Source organism: Prionailurus viverrinus, chromosome D1 (genome assembly GCF_022837055.1).
Source record: "Prionailurus viverrinus isolate Anna chromosome D1, UM_Priviv_1.0, whole genome shotgun sequence".
Taxonomy (NCBI): domain Eukaryota; kingdom Metazoa; phylum Chordata; class Mammalia; order Carnivora; family Felidae; genus Prionailurus; species Prionailurus viverrinus.
In genome coordinates, this window is record NC_062570.1 from 94,635,385 (window position 1) to 94,651,599 (window position 16,215).

Here is a 16,215-nt window from a genome sequence, read left to right on the forward strand (position 1 = left end):
GATAATGTACGAAAGTAATTTGGCACTAGATTGAACAGAGGCTGAGATACCTACCTAAGAACCCTGGATTTCTATTTAGTAGGTTATAGAAAGCTATAGAGAGATTCTCATTCAAATGCCTCAGTGTGGTTGGCGGCCCTCAAAATGGTCTTGCTGCCTTTTCCTTTTAAAAAAAAAACATTCTGAAATAGAAGTGAAATAATTTCAAGTTTGCTTCCATATTCGAGTTCTGGCACCAATCTTATTTCCCCAGAAGGCGTTTCTATTACTGAAAGTGGCATTCAGGCACTGACGACCACACATTCCCTTATTATACATTGCATAACACAAGAGAAAAAGACCAATAACATCACTGGTCCTACTTACCGTGAGCCAACAGCATTTGGGGCAGGGCTGACTTTATGCTACATTCATATATCTCACAGATAGGATGGCTAGAGATTAATTGATAAGGCATAATGCATACATAGCTCTGAATATCAAGCAATGCATTAAGAGTTAGCATAAAAAGGCCTTTACATTTCTTCCTTTGCCTAATTGACTCTGTAGAACAATTCATACTGTTAACATAGGTGTCTCTGGTAAATAATGTAATATCTAACATTTAATGGCCACATGTTCTGGGTGCCTACCTTAGACTGCAGTTTCTTTTCTTTTTTTTTTTCTTTTTTTTTTTTTTAGACTGCAGTTTCTAGAAACAGACCATAAGAGAAAGATTTGCATGAAGGTTTATTAAGGAGTACTCTTGATCAACACCCCTCACTGGTGATGAAAACAGGATTGGTCAGAAGGAGACAGCAAACTGCAATTTGATTTCAACAAAAGCCTTGCCAGTCCCTCAGGGAATTCTGGAGCTAAGGCAGCCTTTCAGAGGTGCCCCAAATTGAGGCAAGAGTGGACATTTCTACTCACCCACCAACTACTCAGAGAAAGAGAATTTCCCCTTGGGGATTTGTGTATACCGTGGAAAGTAAGCTTTCTTTGCTTTTAAGTTTATTTAGAGAGAGAGAACACACATGCATGAGTGAAGTAGGGGTAGAGAGGGAAAGAGATGCAGAGAATCCCAAGCAGGTTCCACACTATCAGCATGGAGCCCAAAGTGGGGCTTGAATCCACAAACCATGAGATCATGACCTGAGCTGATTCAAGAGTCTGACCCTTAATTAGGGCACCTGGGTCCCTCAGTCAGTTGAGTGTTAGACTTCGGCTCAGGTCATGATCTCAGGGCTCCTGGCTTTGAGTCCCAAGTTGGGCTCTGTGCTGACAGCTCAGAGCCTGGAGCCTGCTTCAGATTTTATCTCTGCCTCTCTCTGTCCCTCCCCCACTCACACTGTCTCTCTCTCTCTCAAATATAAATAAAACATTAAAAAAAAAAAAGTCAGATGCTTAACCAAGTGAGCCACGCAGGCACCCCAAGTAAGCTTTCTTTGGTAGAGGAAATTCCCCAAGTGGAACTCAGCTGTGATCCTCAGCAGTCAACATTTCAGTCAACTAGGAATATGGGCATATGCTCTCGAAAGATGTACCACAGCATTCATCACGGTGCCTTAAATCAACATGAGTTTTCTGATCTATAAAATGGAGCTAATAATCCAATCAAAGGTCATAGATGGTAAGTCGTTTATTAATTTTGAGGGGGAGAACACCTTAAATAAATCACACTATGAGGCTGAGTTGGGAAATGTATTTATGTGTATGTGTACACATCATCTCCCACAAATAAGGTTCTCAATGTTACTGTCATTATATTTCATAGAATATACCTGTGTATAGGTATTAATATGAGAACTTTCACTTCAATGTCTTCTAGAAAGCTGAGGTAAAAGAAAGTTGATAGCTTGCCTACTAATTTCTACACAAGGAGATTCTTTTTCTAAAATGCATAACCTTCCTGTCACTCCTCTGTGTGGAGCTTCTTCACGTCAAATTCCATGAGGGAATTCAGGTAAGATAGAATCAACCAGAATGTCTCATGTTTTGTTTTGTTTTTGTTGGTTTGTTTACCCTACAAGTTGCTTTTCGCCTCTTTTGAGATCTCAGGTTTGTGTACCCTCCATTCTCTAGGAGGGGGGAAAGAAGACTGCATGTTCTGACAAGTCCTTTTAAATTAAAAAGGGAGTGAGTTTAAAATAGAAAATGTAATTTTAACACATGCAGATATCCCCATGCTGAGAAGACAATTCTATTGTATTTTTCCAGCATGAAAAAAAGGAAAAGAAAAAAACACGACAAGACAGACAGTAAGGAAAATAAAATTAGGCCATGTTAGTTAGAATGAGCACAAGCAAGTCCCTTAGCAAAGCGGACAACACGCCCTCCTGCCCGGTGCACGGCAGCCCATAAAGCGCCCGTTTTCGCTGATCATCACGTACCATGGAGACATCCAAATACGATATTTTAAATCCGAATGAATAATACTGCAATTTTTCTCTCAAAGTGACTCAATACAATCTGACACATACCATTAGGTTGAAATTTCGGAAGTAGTTTTATTTCCGTTGGATGGAAGCTGGCATGTTTATTTTGTGTTTTATCATTTTTTGGGTGAGATGATGACTTATCCTTTTAGAGTGTGCTTGCGTTTACGTGTGTGTCTGTTCGTGTGTGCAGGCTTGTGTGTGCGTGTGTGATTCTGGGAGACACTAGAATAGAAAAAACTCAGAGCTGCATGCACCCTCTTTTTATTTGACAGCAGAGACTTCCCAACTCATTTCCAACAGGCTTCTTCTGCAACAATTGTCACAGCAACAATATTTTCTGTATAGCAAAGAGATTTCCCAATTCACCTATTTCAGGAAAGTCTGATTTCCAGCTTAACAAAAAATGAGTACAGTCCCCTGGCTGTCTGCAAGAGAATCATGGAGAAGTAGAATTTAACAATAAGCATAATCTACAAAAGACTGTTTTACCTAGACTTGGTGTCACTGATGCTAAACAACCTGTCTACCTTGGTTCATCATTCCACTCACCTACGGAACTATGCATGCCTGTGTAGACATTTATGGTTTCCACCTGGCCAAAACAGATCCTCTTTCTTCTGGAGCAACACTCTGATATCCCTTTGGTGAAACATTCCTTCTCCATCTCAGTCCTTCAGATTACCCTGACTTTAACCACAGTTATGGAAGCCTAGCCAAAAACAGACATTATTTTACTTCATAGGTTTAAGTTACCTAATGGCATTTATTCCAGCCTTTTGCTAGAATTATCCAGAAAGTCAAGCTCTCTTTTCACTGGGATAGCTGAGCCTGTAAGATAGTTGCCAGATGCTGATGGCCATCTTAATATCATCATAGCACAGCAAGGAAAGAGCCTGCCCAAGACTTGAATCAAGAGAGAGGAAAGCAAAGATGAAGACAGATCAAGTTGCGCGACGTGGAGTCCCTGGACTCAACCACGCTCCAAAAAATTCAATTGCCATGCTTTTTAGTTATGTGAGCTAATCAGCTCCACTGTTTGGTGTAAGGCAAAGTGAGGCGCTTTTGTTTTCCACTTAAAATTGAAAAAAAACCCTGACGACTTCAGCTTACATATGAAATATATTCATTAGTCACTAAAAACTATTTAGAGTTTGGAGGAGCTCCATTTCCACATCACTAAGATGTGACTAAGATTTAGACCACAGTGGTCTAAAATTGGCCTGTCCTGTCTCTGATTGGAAGACATTATAAGACTGTTTATTCTAGGATTTAGAGAGACCCACTTGCCAAACCATATAAACTGCAACTCTAATATATAAATATGTTCAAGATGAAGGCGTCATTTTACTCTCTACTTAATCTTACTCCATGTTAACCCCTCAATTAGCTCTAAGCCAGATAAGAAGAGTGTTACGTATTGATCACCTCATTACCCCACCAAACCCCAACTAGATGATATGTATAAAGACACCCAGATGAACAAAACCATAACTAGGGAATATCGAAAACCTTGCCGTGTCTAAAGTATAGGACACAGTGAAAAATGGAGGAACTGGGGCTAGGTATGTAGGCAGGGATGCAATCGTAAAGGGCCTTCTGAGCTACCAAAGGTGTGGGAACTCTGTTGTAAATCAATATGGAACCATCAAAAGATTTTTAAGTACTGATAGCTACAGATACTTTCCAAAAAATACTCCAGCATGAATGTGAAAAATGAAATGGAGGGTAAAGGAAAAAAGACAGAGAAACAGTATAAAGAGCTGGTATCATTATCCACATAATAAGTGTCAGGAAGGCACCACCACAGACACAACATCTAGCCCAATACCCGATACCCCAAAGACATCAGTGTCTGCGTGTGTGTGTGTGTGTGTGTGTGTGTGTGTGTGTGTGTATGTGTGTAAGAGAAAAGAGTCAGTAAAAGAAGGAACAATCCAGATAAAAAAGAATGAGAGAAACATGGTAATAGTAAGCCTGACATTAGAAGGCCATCAGAAATTCCTAAGCTTAAGAGCTCTGTTTTTCACATTTGCTAGTTTCATAGTTGAAACCACAGGCATGGGTTAAGTTTAATAAGAGTAAATTATTCAGTTAACATTTACTGCAATCCTTTGTTATGTCAACTGTCATTCTGGATGGTGGATCTTGTTTTAGGATCTAGGCCATGGGCTTGCATCATTTAATAAGTACACACAATGAAGACTGAGCTGGAATGATTAGAAAACCAAAAGAAGGAACTGTGGAGGATGGTGCATTGAAGGTCCAAGGAGGAAAAGTTTCAAGAACTCTGGGAGTCATTAAGTCTCTTAATCATTAAGAGTGTCAAGTTTCACAAAGGGATTAATAACTTAATAAATAAAACTTATCCTTTGTATTGGTTAGGAAGTCAATGATGTTCCAAAGTAGAATAGCAGATTATGAAGGAAAAAAAAAAGTCAAGGGACTATGAATGAAGAAAAAATGAAAGTTTCTTAGAAAATAAACTTTAAAAAGGAGTGAATTTGTATAAGCTTTAAAATTTCAGTAGGAGTTCACTGAGAAAAAAAAGAGGGAGAAAACAACCCAACCAAGTAGAGTTGCAGTCAGATAAGGAGAAACCGTTTAACCATTTAGGTATTATATACATGTGCACTGAATTTTAAGACCAAGGACAGGACAAATCTCTTTTCTACCTAGAAAATGGCTCAGGGGTGCCAGGACCAAATAAAATCTCTGCTTCATTCTCCTCATCCGTAAAATGGGATACTAATATTCCCAACTCACAGGCAGTTGTGAAGATAGAATTGATGAGTATAAAGTACTCAGAACATTGCCTGGGTTAAAGTAAATATTCTGTAACAGCTGTTAATGTTGTTCTAATTATCATCATCATCATCATTATTAAGATAATGTCTAGCTCTTTTGGGCATTAGCAAACCTGAATAATTTCCACTTCCAGAGTTATCAACCATATTGTTCTTGCCTATTTTGTATATTACCATACATAGAAGGCATAAATTTTATAAAAACTGAGGTGCTATGTCATATAAGACATATGACTCATGTCATTTGTAAGAATATAATGACATTAACAATTGTGCTTTTTAATTTAGAGAAATTTTAAGTTTTAATATAAAAAGGGAGAATTTTATACTAGGCTAGAATGCATGAAATTAATAAAGAGGTTTTTATACTGTACCCTAAGCACTATAGATTCTAACTATAAAACCTATAATTTTCCCATTTTATGTTTCATTAATTCAGAGAAAGACAGACTGTGAGGGTAGAATGCATAATGGATATGACATGAATCTAATCAACATGTGTTGTTATCTGGAGGAATAAAAAGAAAAATAATGTAAATTATTTTAAATGATTTCTGTTGGCTGTGTATTCTTAGCAGAAGCCCCGTATCTATGACAAACTAGTTCTATGACATTGGGAAAGTCACATGACTTCTTTGTTTAATAGTAAGTTTGAGACATTATTGGATTCTCATATCATGAAATCTTCAGGGCACCATTAAAACAACGACAACAACTCTAAAAACAGGTGCTCATTACCAGTCCACTGGCAATCCCAGCCACATTCTGTCTGAAGGCCAGGGACAAAATCATACCAGGTGGCATCTGATCCAGTTAAAATACACACAGCAGCTCAGTAAAGTGCTCATAATTGAAAGCTTTTAGTAATACCAAAAGCCCATGACACCTCCTCTGTCTTTTGGAAGCTGATCTCTCCTTAATGTTATCTTTACTGAGAGCATAATGTATGGATAATGAGTCTCAAAAACTATTCCTTAACCTTGAGCTGAGTAGCTGGCCTTTAGCAGTCTACATGGACACATACAGATGTAACACCATGTAAATATCTACAACTACTTGGCAACCCTGGTGGAATTCTAGAAACATAGTGCCTTGGACTTAAAAGGACATCCATAAATGCCTGCTAAAAGAATGAATATATCTACATGGGGCATAATATATAGACTAGTAAGATCAGAGGATTTTAAGCTATTCCAACTTCAGATCAAATACCAACTCTAACTATTCTAAGGTTACATTGGGAAGACTGCTTCTACTCTCTGAGCCTGTATCCTCACCCATGAAATGAGGATGATAATACTCACTCTGGGATGTGCCATGAGGCTGAAATAATGTTTTTATGGATGTAGGTATGTATGTATGCATACATATATATTTATACCCATAATGGCCAAGATTCTAGATTAAAACTTTTCTAACTTTCAAAAATCAATTCTAGCTAGTTTAAGCAAAGAGAGGACAGCTTTAGAATTCAGGGATTTAAAGCTAGGTTTTAAGTAAAAACAGATACAGGGAATAAATGTCAAGACTCTATCTTTGATCTCTTCCTCCTTCTCTGCACCTGCTTTATACTCCATTCTTTTTTCCTAGAGAATCACAATTCTGGAGTTTGCATATTACTCTTCCAACCACCCCCAGACTAACAGACTCTGAATCTTAACTTCATTTGCAAATTCATGGAAGAGAGAATCTAAATGTCCTGGGTTCAGTAAGATGTCCATCCTGGCCCAATTTGCAGTGACCAGAAGACAGGGTCATGTATTACAAAAGTGACTGTTGAGAGGATTGTAGATCAGGTTGGAGACAGGCTTTCCAGATGGAGAATCATTGTGAACTGAACAGATGCATCATAAGCTTGTAATCAGTCTCTAAATTGTTCTCCAAAAAGCATTCAAAACAGAAATAAGATATGTAAGGTACCTGACAAAATGCCCAGAAAATAGCAGGCATTGGACAAGAGGCCATAATTATTATAAAGATGAAATATAAAGATAACCTACATCTATATCTTCATTGAATTAGCTTTCACTGAGCCCCATATTACAGTTTAGACACTGGGCTTCTGCTGGGACTAGTGATGTGACAATGGCTGCAGCCATTAGGATGCTCATTGTCACCCAGAACCAGGTGACTGCCTTGTTCATCTCTCCTTACTACTCCCAGCATTGTCCTTCACGCAAAGATTTCTCTTCCCAAGACATAGTAATTTTGATATGTTATACAACTCAAAAGAAATGTTCTTTCTATGCAATTCTCACAGTAAATTAATCTCATCTTGATAAGAAAGCAAGCATCCTGACTTGATTTGGAGCAACTCCATGCTCATGTTACTTTCATACAGATATCCCAAAGGCCTTTTCAAAGGGGCATTAGTGTTGTGAGCCTACATCCCACTACTGCAAAAAATGAATCAAAGAGGCAACCAAAAGTCCCTCTTACTGACAAGAGACAGACTGGGTTAGTGGGTACCTCGTTCCCTTCTCCATCCAACAAGGACTCCCGTGATAAAACTCTGAATAACTGGAAAGTCTCATGTAATCAGAATTACACATCCATTAGCCATAATGTTTAAAACAAATCACCTGTATCATGTTGTCCAATTGTCACAGATTAAATACAAATACCCAAGATGAAACAGAAAAATAACTGGTCTTAAAATATAGTAAATATGGAGGAAGAGTAGAGAGTTTTCATGGAAGCAGTTCAGTGCCTGAGCACAGGGAGATACCGTGACCATGAAGGTGGTTTTCCCAGGAGGGAGGCTTATCCAGTGCAATCCAGATGTGCTGACCCCTGCGATTTCCCCAAATGTGGGAAACTCGACTGCCTAAATTTGTGGTAGTGGGGGTTCTGCTCATGTTTTCCCCTCATGATCAAATGTTCAAAAAAGAAAAAAACATACAATAAATATGGGTTCCTGGCCTGAATTTGCTGTCCTCTGCATGCATGCCCTTGTAATAAGCCTCTTTGTCCTCACTTGTCCTCAGTTTTCTCTTGAAGAAAGAGGGTCTTGAATTTTAAATTTTCTATGATTCCTTTCTTTTTAAAGTTTATGTATTTTGAGAGAGAGAAAGAGAGAGAAAGTGGGGGAGGGGTGGGGGGGGAGAGAGAGAGAGAGAGAGAGAGAGAGAGAGAGAGAGAGAGAGAGAGAGAGAATCCCAGGTAGGCTCTGTGCTGTCAGCACAGGGCCCAATACGAAGCTTGATCTCCAAAACAGCAAGAGATCATGACCTGAGAGGAAATCAAGAGTCAAAATAACTGACTGAGCCACTCAGGCACCCTTTTTCCTTTTAATTCTAAATCAAACATTGTGTCACATTGGCTGTGAAGGTACCAAGTTCTGTTTCCTTCTCTTATTTTTTGATAACATTAGTATATACATACGGTGGGAGAATTTAAAAAACACAGATATAAAAATACAGATATAAAACACAGATATAAAAAATAACCCAAACTCCAGAATGTCTGAGCAGCTCAGCTTGTTAAGCATCTCACTCTTGATTTCAGATCAGGTCATGATCTCACAGTCCTGAGATTGAGCCCCATGTCACTTCCACACTGGCGTGGAAACTGCTTGGGATTCTCTCTCTCCCTCTCCCCCTGCTCTTCCCCTTCCCTCTCTCTCGCTCTCAAAACAAAACAAATTAATTATAATAATAATAATAATAATAATAAGCCAAACTCTACCTGCTAGTCTCCCCTGGATCCAATATTATTGTTTTCGGTTTTATTCTTTAGAGTCTTCTTTATTTCTCTGCATGCATATGTAATTTGCTTTGCAAAAATGGGGTTTGTATCATGTATAAAGTGTTTGTGCACGTTATTTATGCCATGAGCATGTGGGAATGTATGTCATATCTATTGCTATCCAGCATCTTCTAAGCACCTTAACTGTAGTTGAGCCAATCCGTGCACCACTCTGACATAGATGCTCACTCCACTTTCCAGCCTCTTTAGCTGTTAGGATGTAGCCTAGGTGATCCAGCCTTCGTGGGATGCTTGGGTCTTTCATTTTGAAGAGGGTGACATAAGGTAGGGACTCCAACTGTAATCCATTTCTCAGCATGGCATAGCCAAGAGGCGTGGAGTTTTCAGGAGCAGCAGTGGTAATGGCTTGATGGCAGCACCCCCTCTCAGAATCCAAGAGAGAACTGCATGGTGTCACATTTGAAACTGTGGGGACCGTGTCTGCACCAATGACATAGCCAGGACGACACGCTTTTCTTAGTTGCACAGCCTCCGGCCATAATTATCTGACTATCCTAGAGATCTAGAGATCATATGAGATGATATCCTTGAGTAAATTCCCTTTGTGTTTAGAAACATTTGTGTTCTGGGTGTTCTGCATTGCTAAAAACTCATGAGCGACACAACTATATTCCCTTGTCAATAAATTCTCAGTAAAAATGCCATTTTAAGGGCAAATATGCCATCATATACATACAGCAATATACATTTAACTCTTCTTTCATTATCTGTTTTTTAATACAGTTAACCCTGTAATCTACCTGGAATATATTTTGGTATGTAATAGTATTTGAAGTTTTAATATTTTCTCTCAGATGTTTAAGCAGTTATTTCAAGCACATTTATTGAAAAATGCTTCTATCTCCTGGATGTATATCATATATGTCAAGGCTAGCATTTGCCTCTCAGTCTTATAATAATTCCGTTATTCTCTGTGTAGCCTTTGGCGTTAATACAACAATTTTAAGCATCATATCCTTTTACTGGGTTTTTTAATTTGGTAAAGGAAATGCTCCTGATTCTCCTTTGTCCAAAGTGTACAGGCTATTTGCACCTGCTTATTCTCATGAACAGTAATATGTTTTAATGACTAATCAAGGGCTCTTGCTGTAAAAGCTTTCAGTTCTTTGTGTTTGGGGTGAACCATAGACGATATAAATTCTAAATGTTAGCAATGCAGGATTCCTTGGAAAGTGATAGTCTGGATTATGACTCTTCAACTTTAGTGACACGTGAGTTACACAGCATAAGACGTAAAAGAGGACCTGCAACTGACATCACAAATGCTTTGCTGCTTTTATCTTCATTTATTTTTTCCTCTTTTCTCTTCATGCCAACTGGGCTAAGCCTCCAATGTTGCTTTCATTCTGTGCAACTAACCCTTTCCTACTGCAGGAAGCCCTGAGATGCAAGAGACCTTCCTTAGCAACAGATCTTTGAACAAGTTGACCTCTGCTGACTTCTCTGTCTCCCTTGTATCTACCAACACAAACTTCTGTTTTGGTGTCACATCCTAATAGGAAACCTCCTGCCATGCCATGACATCTCTGGCTGGATGTGACATAGCACAGAGGACTACAAATACCACCAATAAAAGGCATAGCAAATAATGTTTTTTGTTTCTTTTTCTCCCCATACCACATCTGAAAATCTACATTCAGTCAACCTGAAATGCCCTACCTTTAGAAATTATGCTTTTATTTATTTTTTGAAGGCTGGGGTAAAATAAGTTAAAATCCGATATAATCTTTAATAGAACTGGGACTTTAGCCCCAGGCTTTTCCTATAATCAAAGGTTTTCACGTGCTGGTTCTATTTTAAACATCTGATTAATCATCTCGGGAATTATAATGACCTCAGATTTTAGTCTCTGCAATCATTTTTGGAACAGTTTAATTATTTATTTAGTAGTTATGATATGCAGAACCAGCTGTGGAAGAATAGGATCGAATAAAATAGCACAATGAAATCTCTATTTCAAAAACAAATTGTTGAAAAAAAAATCAAAGATTTCTGATAACTCCTGTCTTCATACAAAATAGTACAGATTTATCTTTCTCATCTAGAACTGGAGAAATAGCAAACAGTAGATGTCCACTAAAAGTAAAATAAAAACGATGCACTTTCTATTTAGCTTATTCATGTACTTGAAGTTCTTGAGGAAGCCAGAAGAGGGCACAAGATGCTGTACATAGGACTGTATTTGCATAAAAAAAACTCCCTTATATTGAGATCTGAAATCCCATTTCAAAACAAAGTGAAGATGCTTTGCAGTAACTTGTTGGAAGAGATCACAATCGGTAAGAATGAGGCACATTACACAATAGGGCAATTGTGTTTTATTTCCACCTCAGCCAACTCTCCTAAATTTCTTCCTCTGAACCCAATAGTTTAATGAAAACCGTAAGAACCAACATTATTCAGTCATGACATCTGCTACTTACATTAGTCATCTTGCTTAAATGTATACAGGTGAAGTTCTAGTATTAGTCCCATTTTATAGGTGAAGAAACTGAAGCTTAGAGAGGTTGAGTCACCGGTACAGTGTTAGGAAGCTATAAATCACAGCACTCGAATTTAAATTCAAGCAATTGTACTCTGCTGTGTCCTGCTAAATTTCATGTATCAAAATCCTACCCCTCAACAGTGATGGTATTAGTAGGTGGAGCCCTCAGCAGCGGATTAGGGTTTGAGGATGGAACCCTCATGAATGGAATCCCTGCTCTTATATGAAAGACTCCACAGAGCTTCCTTGCACTTTCCACTATGTGGGACTGTGCCAGCTCTGAACCAGGAAGAAACTCTCACCCGACCTTGCAGGCACCCTGATTCCAGACTTCTAGCCTCTAGAACTGTGAGAAATAAGTTGTCTGTAAGCTAGCCAGTCTGTGGCATTTTGTCATAGCAGCCCAAATACATTATGACAGACTCCCAAATCTCCACCCCCATCCACTATCAACACTTCTTTCCACAGAACAGTGACCATGTGACCATTCCAACACTATCAGGTACAGAGACCTACTTTTCAGGCCTCCAGTCTTAGTTCTGCAAATGAACTGATCCTTTCTTTTCGAAGTCAGATGCCATCCTTTAAACAGCTGTGTTATAAAGCAAACAAAAACCCGACTTAAAATCAACTCTGGACACAGACTCTACTACAGGTAACTGGGAAGTTTGCAGTCTGGCCAGAGAGCTCCTTCCTTTCCACCTGGTCTGCAGGGCAGAGCCTCTGCCAGGCAGCTCCTGCTTTCAGCAGCAGCAAATGGCATCCCCCTCCCCTGCTCCTCCCGTTTTCTCCTAATAGAACAAATCTCAGTTAAACCAGCTGGCTTGCCTAGACCTCATATTCTCAGCTTGTGACATCCTTCATCTCTGGCACACTTGCATTTGAAGAAAGATCAACCCCTTTACGGTTGGGCAAATAAACTTATGTGATGGCAGACTTTCAGTTAGGGGTGACTGGGGTGGCAGTGTGGCAAACAGTCTTACCATCGTTAAGTCTGGTTCTGATGAAAAAATATGGTGACTTCAGAGCCTTTGTTCTTATGACCTTAGAAAAGGGATGAAGACCTTTGCCAGAGAATCCAGGTATGGGATCTAGAGATGAGAACTCTCTTTTCACTGTTAGGGGTCTGCGAAAAGATACATTTTGACCTGGACTATAACAGAGGTTGGATATTAAAAGGCGGAGTTGTTTGTAAAAGTCTGCCAGATTGGACTCTCAGTGTTCTGTATCCAAAATACCCCTGCTTATCTTCAGTCTGAGATTCCTGAGATCCCTGAGATTCCCAGCATTGTAGATAACTGATTTAATGCTGTGTGTGATAGGCTTATAGAAGACCTGTTGGGTGATGGATAGGAGGGGGTGAGGGGTGTCTCATTTATACTATACAGGCTGAAAGTCAAAGTCACTTAAATGGGCTATAGAATTCTTTTCATTTTTGTGTCTTTTAATTACTTCACCATAAATTTTCTATGCCATTGTATGCTGCCATTGTTTATCTTAACAAAGAAGAAGCTATAGAAAGAAGAAAGGCTGGAGGGACAGAGGGAGAGATGAGACAGAGAATGAGGCAGGAGCAGAGAGGGGAGGGGAGCAGAGGAGGGCAGAGGGGAGAGTGGGGAACATAAAGGAGAGCTAGCACTCTGAAATGCTGAGACAGAACAACCCAGCTTGGAAAGGAAGCTTCTGAGAGCTCAGGTTTCCACATCTCTAAAATGGGAATTGTAATGTATCTACCCTCCACTGTGGCTGAAAGATTGTATGAAAAAAAGAATGTATACAAAAAGAAAAAAAAACTGCCCCCCCTAAAAACTTGGAATAACTCCTGGCACACAGTAAGCGCTTGATGAATGGTAATGATTATTATTATTATTAGCTTCTAGCGCCTATAACCCTTAATAATAGTCAAAACTCTATAGAAATCTATTTCCCCTTGCACCACAAAAGAAAAACCAAGTAATGCTGAACTGTAAATGCAACAAATTAAATGCCCAGGCATAAGAATTAGCATAAGCAATATCTCTCCACAAAATTGGCACTCAATATCTCTCAGAACATAATCTTTACCATCAAAGGAATGAGCTACCTAAAATAAGCACATTAGTCAGCTACCAGAGACAAGCAATGTTAATATCTACAGCAAGCTACAAATTATCCAACAACCACAACACATGTTTTTAGAGGAAAATATCAGAGCACAGAAAATCAGACTTTAGTGGTACAAGGCTCAAGTTACAATCAGCTTCCAAGGAGGAAATCAGGAAAAGACTGAACTCAGACAGTGTGGCATGTCCCAACTGGGTGGCAGCCAGAGCCACAGGCAGTGAAAGAATTCACCAGAGGCAAAACAAAGGAGATAGAAGTTTACGGAATACACTGCAGGGCAACAGAGGGCAGGACAGCCAAAGAGAGAGACTATTCTGCCAGGAGGCCATGGTAAGGGGCCACAGGAGGCCATGGTGAGGGAGTAAGGAGAAGTAGGGAATTTTCCCTGGTAACCGTGCCCAGTTGTAAGTAGCCTGTCGGTTGGTTAGGGCCTATGGCTATTCTGAGGTGGCTCCCTCAATGAATCTGTTTCCATTCGGCTTGGTGGTCATGGTGGGACCTTTGGCCTTGCACATATTTTTATTGCTCAAGCCTGTTGCCTAAAAGCAGCCTTTACAGAAAGCTCTAGAAAAGGAGTTGGGGAGTGAGGAGAACTAAGTGTTTCTTTCTACCTATAATTGTATGTAAAGTAGAACGCTGAAGTTTATATAATAGGTTAAATTGAATATATTTTAAATCTGATTTTTTTTAGGTCTCACACCCATCTTAATAAAAATCTCAAATATGAGACAGCATTTTTCAAGATCAAACATTTCACCTAGTCCTAGTCTTCGTCACTACTACCCATCGCTCTCTTTAACCAGAGTGAAGTATTTATGAGATTTTATACTGTTAGAAAAAGAAAGAGGGAAGTCACACTCAGAAAGCACATTTGCTAATATTCTCATTTTGGACATGGAGGTATAGGACTTACCCAAGATATTACTTCTAGTTAGTAGCAAAATCTGAATTAGAACTTCACTCATCAGTTCTGTTCACACTGCCCATGCGCAGTTTATGTCTTAATTTCCTCTTGCTTAAATATTACAGTCATTGGGACACCTGGGTGACTCAGTCAGTTAAGCTTCTGACTTTAGCTCACTCACGTCATGGTCTCACAGTTCATGAGTTCAAGCCCAGCACTGGGCTCTGTGCTGACAGATCAGGGCCTGGAGTCTGCTTCGGATTCCCTCTTGCTCTGCCCCTCCCCTGCTGGCGCTCTGTTTCGCTCTCAAAAATAAATAAACATTAAAAAAAAAAAAGATGACAAAAAAATTTTAAATAATAAATAAATATCACAGGTCCTGTCTTAACACCATGCAACCCACTGCCCCTTTTCCTTTCCATCCATGAGTCCAAGTAGCTTTCTTTAAGTACATGTTTAACCTTGCTGGTTGGTATCTCCACAAAGTACTCAGTATATAGTCAAAATTATTTCACATGATAGTCAAGGCCTTGTGCCTTACACATCCTGCTAACTTCTTCCCCATCAGTATTCTCCCATCCACTCAGCCTCCAACCTTCTTGTGTTGCCTGCTGTTCCAAGAACCACTCCCCTTACTCCTGGGACTGGTTACTTGGTCAACCCTTCACTCCTCCTTGGGTGCTGCCTCTTCAGTGGCTCAAGTTTACACTGCCAAGATTAGAAGTCCCCTCTTCCTCACCTATTTGACTGGCTTAAGTTCCTTGTTTTGTGCTCCTGTGTATATACATATATATTCTTTTTATGGCAATGATTATATCTGAGTGTAAAAGCCTCTCACATTCTTTTTCCTTCTAGATTGTCAACACCTTGAAGGTACAATGTCGTATTCATCATTGTGTTCCCAATGCCTAGAACACAGCCTGCCACACAGTGAAAGTTCAATAAATATTTTTAATCAAATGCTTTAACTCCCAGTCCTGAGATATTTCTAGTACTCTACCATATCTCCCTAGCACTTAATTATCTACTATTTGCTTCACATGGATTAGTCACAGCTCATCAATTATATGATAAGCAACTTGAGGGCAGAGATAGTGTTTTACTCATCATTCTTATCTCCTTTAGGGCCAAGCCTAGATTAGGCAGCTTGCTAAGGCTAAAGGAGTTTTTTAAAACCATTTCTTTTAAATCTAAAGAATACGTTTTTTATATGGATTTTTAGATAGTATAGTATATAAAATCGAAAAAAGAAAAAGAGAAAGATGCGTTGATTCAAATGGGGTCTCCAGATTCCCACCTCCAATTCTAATTGCCCCTGAAGCTGTACCTCTAAAAGTATATATTTTCAAATTGTGCATCAAGCTCCATTAGTGGAGAGTGACATTAATTCATTGAGTCTCAATCTGCATTTACAAAATGCAAAAGAAAAGATTAGGTTTCATCATATGCAGTAAACATAAGTATGTTATGGGAAAATATCAGTCTATTGTTATTTACTTATACATGGACTTTACTTCTTACTGTGTTTCCTAGCCAGAGAATTAATAAGAGATCTACTGTACAACATTGTGCTGAGAGCTGACAAAACTGTACTGTGCACCTAAAAACTTGTGAAGGGGGTAGAATCTCATATTAGGTGTTCTTAGAATAAAAGAAAAATGTTTTTAAGTTTGAAAGTCACTACTTTAAAGTGATTCTTGGGGCGCCTGCTGGCTCTGTTGGTAGAGCATT

At 39.1% G+C, this 16,215-nt stretch overlaps 1 non-coding gene across 1 annotated transcript; it reads left to right on the plus strand.

The window, feature by feature from the left end:
- The first annotated feature begins 7,926 nt into the window (after window positions 1-7,926).
- On the plus strand, window positions 7,927-8,093 carry LOC125147318 (U1 spliceosomal RNA). The gene has a single exon (XR_007145146.1). It is a non-coding gene; the product is annotated as a U1 spliceosomal RNA (small nuclear RNA).
- Window positions 8,094-16,215: the final 8,122 nt, after the last annotated feature.